At 47.5% G+C, this 8,039-nt stretch overlaps 1 protein-coding gene and 1 long non-coding RNA gene across 6 annotated transcripts in view; one reads left to right on the forward strand and one right to left on the reverse strand.

Annotated features, from left to right (window-relative positions):
* ACACA (acetyl-CoA carboxylase alpha) overlaps positions 1-7,210 on the reverse strand; it is a 131,256-nt gene extending 124,046 nt beyond the window's left edge. For 2 of the 4 annotated variants that reach the window (XM_035561176.2, XM_035561171.2), the window contains exons 1-2: positions 7,120-7,210; positions 788-913 (exon numbers count right to left, since the gene is read on the reverse strand). The gene's annotated coding sequence lies outside the window, so the exon portion shown is untranslated. The remainder of the gene's footprint in view (positions 1-787; positions 914-7,119) is intronic. The other 2 variants (XM_035561178.2, XM_035561174.2) reach the window with 1 other exon arrangement.
* LOC118255179 (uncharacterized) lies at positions 3,880-7,278 on the forward strand. Of its 2 annotated transcripts, none has more exons than XR_004780893.2 (4): positions 3,880-4,019; positions 5,117-5,256; positions 5,862-6,029; positions 6,890-7,278. It is a non-coding gene; the product is annotated as an uncharacterized LOC118255179 (long non-coding RNA). The 2 variants fall into 2 exon arrangements; XR_004780892.2 differs by lacking the exon at positions 3,880-4,019 and adding an exon at positions 4,432-4,539.
* The last annotated feature ends 761 nt before the right edge of the window (positions 7,279-8,039 follow it).

Here is an 8,039-nt window from a genome sequence, read left to right on the forward strand (position 1 = left end):
CCGTAAAGCTGCACTTCAGTTATCCCTGTAACATTAACACTGGGGCTTTTTCACAGAGGAATCCTAGCGCGCATCCTACACGAGGACAGTTTATTCATAGACACACAGCACAGAATACTTCCCAAAACATTATGTGAATTTTACACAAGCAAATAAAAGCTTTGGATTTGGTATTTTTCACAGCTGTACTTCCCTACTGAACCAGCATCAAAATCCCTTCATTGTGAATGAGTATTGGTGGGCAATGTTTTACAAGGAAATGCAATTTGGGAGGAATTACAGTAACTGATTTAGTTGTAGTATACTGAGGGTAAGGCGCCCCCAGCAACAATTGTTAGCCATGCTGAATCAAATCCCGCATTTGGGACAGCTGGTGAACGTTGCTGTGACTTACATGGGAACAGAAATGGGTTCTCATTTCTTTCAGTTCTAGATTGAAGTAGTTAGAAAGGACAGTGCTCAAGCTTCAAATTGTGGACAGCAAGAATGTGTGTTTCAATCTGAACATCCTGCTTCACAAAGCTCAGACGTACTTTGCAACGGCAGGGGATTTACAATCGTAACCACGATTCTGCTTCTTGAGGGGTAGGGGACGTTGCTTAAATCCATGTCCCTTTCCCACTGCGTTTGGAAACCGGACACAATACATTACTTACTTTCATGCGACTTACAGCACACACACTGTTTGCATGTGGAACCTCCCCACACACGGTTTCTCAAAAAAGCAAGCATAGCCTTAATAATGCAAATAAGTCATATCAGAAAAAAGCAGGGAAAATGTTATTACCTTTTATGACGCCCAGCCCGGGTTCCATGTCTCTTCCCCAGGCTCTGATAACGTCACTAGTGCAAACACAGGACAGATCATCCTAGGTTAGGGGGGTTAGTGACACCATGTGTCCTGGCGCGACTCCTGTCCTGGCAGGCAAGAAAAAGAGAGAAAGGTCAGGTGTCTTTTAAAACCAAAATCATCTTTCATTTAGGAAACACCACGGAAGATTTTAAACATCAGAAAAGAAATGGTAACCCTCGCAACGCTGACAACAGCTGCCTGTTTACCAGGATAATCAAAAACAAAGTAATAATAATAATAATCTCCTCCTCTGCAGTCAGCAGGTGAACTGCCACTGCTAACTCCGTCCCCAAGATGTGCTGCTATTAGTCCTAAGCTTTCTTACGGCTTCAGGCAGTGCCCTAAATCATCTTGTCAGACTGCAAAGTTAGGCTTGTCTCAGCATTCCCAGCCCAGAAGAGAAGCAGCAGACCGAGTCACAAAGCGAAACCGAGTGCTGGGGCTGGGAGGCGAACACGGAGTAACGGTACTGGACAAACACATGCAAAACGAACATTTAGTTGTTTGAAATTGCTTAAAATCTAGTTCTCTTTTCAAAATTTTTGAGTTTTTATTTACAAGGCTGACAAATTTTGGACTCCTGATGGTTTCTGTCTTGAGAATAATAAAAGATTTGTTCAACTGGGTAATCATTTCAACCCTGATTTGCAGCTACGTGTTTATTCTTCATACTGCACTTGGGGGGGGGGGGGGGGAACAGGTTTATATTTCTCAAGAAGATTCAAATTGTTATTTTTACACTGGAAAAGGGTGAATGGCATACTTCTATATTGATTCTTTATGATTGGTCTTCTCCAACCTTAATGATTCTGTGCTTCTATAATGCTTACAGGCGAGTTTTCTTAAACCTCTGGACTATGAGCCATTTGAAAACTCAGGGGGTTGCTTCAGATTCAACAAAAATATTCTATCCTTCCTTCTGTGATCGGGACATTAACCTGTGGCTACTCAGTATTTAAAAGCCAGAGGCTTTGGAGGAAAAAATGATTTCCATCGCCACCTTGCGTCTAACGTAGAAAACGCCAGCTCCCCAAAACAATCCACGCAGCGGACCAAAGCGGTCCTATCAGGACTTTCGGATTAGAGCTGCAGACACTGTCCTGATGTTCCCACTCATCTCTGGACGCTGCTTTACGTGTTGCCTCTGGAGGCACTGGGCACAGCCACCCCGGGAGCTGCTGGCTCACACCCAGCACTCCTAGCTCCAGGGGGCAGCCCTCCTCCTGCCATCCTTGTCCTGTCCTCGTCACTTCTGAGCTTCAGCATCAACCTGAAGAGCCCCAGGGGGCTCCGGTTGCCCCGGGCAGGGCGTGCCGGGTTCTAGAAGCAGCCGAGCCCCCGGCGCCCAGCAGCCCCCAGCACCCCGAGCCCTCTCCCTCCCCGTTCACCTGCTTCGCCCGTCTCAGCGCTCGGCTCTGGGACTCGCCTCCAGGACCGGGCTCCATTTGGGACGCACCTATCGGAAGGACATTTGGCTGACAGATAAGGCTTTCTTCGGGCCCGTTTCTTACCAAACTGCACACCTCTGCTGCTTGGAGCAGAACTAGAAAGCAGCAGGACCTGCAGTGAGTTGACACTAACTTTCAGCTCTCCGTACGCTGACTCATAAAGGTGCAGGAGTTTTCAGCAGGAATTTACGATCACAGAGCTCTTCTAATCAGCACGGTATCTGCCTGAACACCTATACAGCGATACTCGGAGGAAGCAGTAAAGATAAAAAGGGCTTCGAGACTGTGAGGAGCAGATGCAATCATGGTCACGATATTAATATTTAGCTTAGTGTTTGCACACACCAGGCTCATCGGAAAAGGTGAGTTGCTCACATAGCTGCAAGCTCTAACTGAATAAGGATTTTGTAGGAGACTAACTTAAAAAAAGGTTAGTAATAAATATGTTTATGTGCTGTCTCTTTCGCATACACTGAAGTAAGTCTCTAATCCATACGCCCTCACCCCAAATCCTCACACCTTTGCTGTCAGCAAAACACTGACATTTGGAATTAGTTACCAAAAAGCAGGTAGTGCTGACTTAACTGCGCACTGTAATTAAAAGTTGCTCGGCCTTCGCTCCATTCCCCTCAGACCTCGGAGACTACAAGTGCCACGTGGAAAATGCCTCAGAAACAGCCGGCCACATAAGAAGCCTGGACGTCTTTCTGCAAGGTAAGGAGCCGCTGGAAGAGGAAAGCTGCCAGGGCTGCTCGTGGCATGCCCAGCGTTTTCAGTGGTCTCAGCTATGCCCCAGCCACCCGGCCGAAAAGGACACGAAAGGTCACGCAGAGTTTTAGCTCCATTTTGCTGGAAACCAAAGGGACCGTTCCAGTAACCCCTGATGGCTGGTGTCACTTGCCATCAATAATTACGCCCAAAATTTGAAACTTCCAGCCAACTGCTGCGGCAAAGGAAGCAAACTTACCCCAGGGCTAACTGCAGAGTTGAACTTGATAGAACTGCCCCTTCCTCATCACCCTGGGACCTGCACCCGCCGGCTTTTGGCATCTGAGTGCCTCAATTAAGGGCCTCGGGTCCCACATGGCTTTTGGAGTCCCCAGTGGCAACAGGGACCCCAAAGAGAGGGTCCTGGGCAGCTGCCCAGCGGTGGTTAGGTGGCTATGAAGTTAGGTGGTGTGACTGCTGTCCTCGAGAGTGTAACAACTTACGGTGCTCGAGCATTAAGAGTAAAGCTAGTTTGACAAAAAGGACCAACAAAGGGATTATGCACGGAGAATTTGCTCGAGTTTTCCTTGTTGTAATATTAACCCCAAGCTGTCCATGAAGTTTCCTTACAGCAGTACATCCCTCACAGCTAACTGCTGGCTCGAACCTTCCGCAGGAGGAACTGCGAATAATTTAAGAGAAGCCATTTCTAGCGTGCAGTTCTTATCCTTTTCCAGCCCCTGGGATAGCAGCAAGCAAAGGGAAGTTAAGCAGAAGCCAAAAAGTCAGCACTCTGGAATGCTTTAGTCATCGAAGCCCTGTGCAAGTCAATCTGCTGCACTTGGAGAAGATGCTCGGAGGTTTGGCAGAGCAGGCCGTACAGAAGTGCACCCTGCAGAGCATTGAAGTCATCACCACTGCAGTCAGGGCACCCGCTCTCAACCACAGCTGTGTTTTACTGACGCCCAAGAGAAGGAAGTTTCATAGAAAATTTATTCTTAGAGGAAAAGGTAAGAAGTTCAACGTAGCAAATATCTGTTCAAGTATATGAAAGGACAGCGGTCTTGTGCCTTTCTATAGGGAAAAAAAACAAACTAGGAGAGAGTAACAGTCAGAGTTAAAGCTATGGAAAGGTCCAAGTTTTGGAACAATTCCATGCTGTTGTTTTCCCTTCTCTTGGGAGGACCAGGAGGTTTTGGCAAATACAGTTTCCATTATTAATACATAGGGATAATTCTGTACGTTGGAAAATAGCACACAAGCAGAAAAAAACCTACCTATCTGTGGTACTATGCTGCAAATTGCCAGTACTCTGTCGTTCCTTGTCAACTGTTTCAGCGCGCAAGTTATTCTGGAAAATGCTTCTGGCTCTTCAAACAGAAACAAATAACCAGATTTAAAACCTGTCCTTTCCAGTGTTTCTGCCAGGGATATCCAGCCGTGCTGTAAAAGCAACACTGCTCCAGCGGAAAGCTTTTTCCGAGGCTCCGACTATCCCAGCTGTGCGCCACGAAAACCAGACTTCACAGGGTAGGCTCCAGTTCTCCCTGCTGAGCCACAAGGCAGCAGAGCAGTAGATGTAGGGATGGAAGGGATACTGGCTTTCACACACCTCTTGGCCCAAGTTCTCCCAGCCAGTAATTTCTTTGAATAGTGGCGTTGGCTCTACCGATAAATACATTGGCCCAGGTCATTTGTGAACCCACGGCTGTACGGAGAAAGCAGTATTTAAGCGCTGACTTTCACAGGAAGTTACCAATGCTCAAGCATGCCCTGAGCTCCCCTAACAGCTCCCAGCTTCCTTTAAAAACCTCACAGGACTTCACTGGGAAGTTACAAGCCTGACTGTACTACTGTGCTGGGGCTTACACACCCATTTCTTCTTGGGAGCAGGCAGGAACTGGAAGATATCTGAAATATTTTAACGTAAAAATATCCTGAGATTCCAGAGATATTTACAGCTTCCAGCGAAAGCCTTCGGGAGCCTCTGAATCGTTCCTCTGCCACAGCCCGCCTTACTCAGCCCAACTTAACCAAAATTAAGAAAATCTTGAACTGCCAAAGACTTGTAAAGATATCTGAAATATTCTTACGTATCTCATTTTAGAGGGAATTGCACCCAGAAATGACAAAGATTTGCTGATCAGACAAAAAATAAGTATCTTCGTTAAACTGCTCATCGTTTGCATCCTGTTGGTCACTGCGATATGCTACATCGTGATTGTCATATGCGAAATTCCCTGCTCGGTAAGTTCTAGACCAGGACAGCTTCCCACCTCATTCCCCACCCTCACCCAGGCCAGCCGTGTGACCACGACCGGCGAGTTAAAGCACATTCACTGAGTTCTCGGGGGGGGAGCACCGTCTTCACAGGCACGGGCAGAGCCTGGGTGCTCAGTCTAGAGGGACAAGGTGAACGAACACATGTTCTGAGCTTTGCAGGCACCCTCAAGCCACTGCACCGTGCTGACCGTCAGGATTTCACAAGCCTCCGGCTGTGCTGGGACACCGCTCCTCCTAAAGGAGATGGCATCCTCCTGATGCCAGAGGAAGAATGGTTTAGGGGTGGAAGAGGAAAGGACCTGACTCAGGAGAGGTGACCCCCTCTCGCCTTGCGGGCTGTAGGATGCACTGTTTAAGCACGCGGGTGAGAACACACAACTACAAGAGGCCGGTGCTGGGAACCAAACACACCAGGGCTGAGATACGCCAAGTTACTCCTGTGAAGTCGTATCGCCTTGATGCCCAGGCACCCACTAGTCCCACCGCGGTCCCTCCAGAAACAAACAGCCTTTTCTTAGCTTTGAGCAGCTGGTATCCCCCACCCTAACTGCTTTTGCTTCTTTCCTAAGTGCTTGTGCTCTGACTGGATGGCCGGCGGACGGAGCAGCAGCGGAAGCACGTACGCAGCCTCAGAGCCAGTGGGTCACCAAACGGGAACGCTTCTAACCCAGCTACTTGAGGACACGAAAGAGAAATCGCTGCAATGTTTTGCCTGACTCTCAGACTCCCTTGCACAGGTATGACCAGTCAGCGCCAACCAAACGTTGAGCGAGGGATAGCGGGCCCCAGCGCAAGCAAGTCTCCAAGGGAAATTGATAGACCTACGCCTTCCACTTCAAAAGATTAAATATCCCCCTGGCCCTGAAAATGAATGGCTAAGGTGCCTTTTCATGAAGAAATGATTTAATCTTGTGCTTCCTACCCCATTACGTGAGCTGCTGAGGTAGAGCAGTTATGCTCTCTCCCACCTCGCACTGTGACGAGGGATCAAGTCACTTAACTTTGGCTTGTCCGGCTGCTTGTCTGTCGCCGTGCTCCGCAGCGAGACTGGAGAGCTTGGCCCCGTCGGCACACCAGAAGCCCTCCAGTCCTCCTTTGCACATACAGAACAAACCGCCTGAGGGCATTTAACGTGCAAAATGATCGGTAAACAATTTCAAACAGAAATGAAAATTACCTCATTTGTTAAAACTTCTGAGTAGAAAAAGGCAGAACGTGAGCACGTTCGTTACAAATTATCCACTTTGACCCTCCCGGAGTGAAACTGTGCTGTGAGAAATGGGCTACAGCGAGGGGTGAGGAAATTAAACTGAGACCCTTAAGAGCCATTTCGCGCAAGCCACCGACCAGCCATCAGGTGGTTACACCTTGGGGCCTCTCCTAAGCTGAAAACCATTTGAACAGAGTTAAGGCTTTTTATGTCACTGCTGCCTCCAGGAGACATTAGGCTTGCCATAACTTCCGGAGCTCAGTTCAGCCAGGAGATGTCGCACTATTAATTACTAGCTTGAAAACCAACAGAACGGAGCACTGGGGTAACACTCCAGCAATACGGTTCTTTAGTATTCCTCATGGTATTTTTTTCTTCCCTTGCCAGACAGAAGCGTAATAGCAAGACCCTTAAATGAAAAGATCCAAAATCCTCATTATCCGTGAAACCCACCCAAGAAATGCCGCAGGCCTTACTGGAACACCCTGTTTACTCAGACACCTCACCTTTCTCCTCACCACCTACTGGAAGCAGCAGACTGAACACCAGCAGCTTAAACCACCACAACCCAACCGCTGCAGACTGAAGCCAGACTTAACATCAGAGGAAACATTTACCTGGTTAGGGGCAGTCACATCAATTCACTGGGAAAAGAGCTGCTGCGAAGACACCCGTATGCTGAGTCCTTCCATTAACTACCCGGATTCCTATTTTAATTCCCAGATACTGGAAAAACCTGTTGGCATAAGCAATAAAAATTTCACTGACGTTCCAAACTCTGCCTCCCTCAATTATTTTATTTTTCCCATAATTTAGGGAACGCATTTAAGGCCTAGACAAAAGGAAAAAATAATTTCCAGTGCTTTCAGTTGTGCTGTTACGCAGCTCCGACACGGAGCACACATGTGGCAGACTCCCGGGGAGTACCCGGCCTCCTCCTGCAGCCTCGGGGGAGCGGTGCCCACACGGACTGCAGGGCTCTAGCCCGAGCTGTTGGCATTTTGACATGAAACGGCCCTCTGAGCGACACGAAACGACTGAAACAACCAAAACGGCCCTCTGAGCGACACGAAACGACTGAAACAACCAAAACGGCCCTCTGAGCGACACGAAACAAGCCTCTGACCAGAATCCTCAGCCCTCAGGTACGAGCTGCCAAGGGCTGCTCCTGTGTCTGTGAGAGCAGCTCCTGAGCTCCCCTGTGAGGTGTTAAATGCTTCAAACCCTGCATCAACAGGCAGAGGCAGCCCGTGATATATACATTTGCATGTCTATTTAGAACATTTTTATATATTTAACTTATATGTGTATATATATATATCAATACAGGGCCATATACATATATATCTTATATTTAAATACAGGGCAATATGTACATATACCTCTCATATATAAATAAATACAGGACGATAATACATATATAGATTAGATATATAAAAATACAGGGCAAAATGCACATATATATCATATATATATAAATACAGGGCAACGTATACATGTAAGTATCTGATATATAAATAAATACGGGGCAATATAC

Source organism: Cygnus atratus, chromosome 20 (assembly GCF_013377495.2).
Source record: "Cygnus atratus isolate AKBS03 ecotype Queensland, Australia chromosome 20, CAtr_DNAZoo_HiC_assembly, whole genome shotgun sequence".
NCBI lineage: Eukaryota > Metazoa > Chordata > Aves > Anseriformes > Anatidae > Cygnus > Cygnus atratus.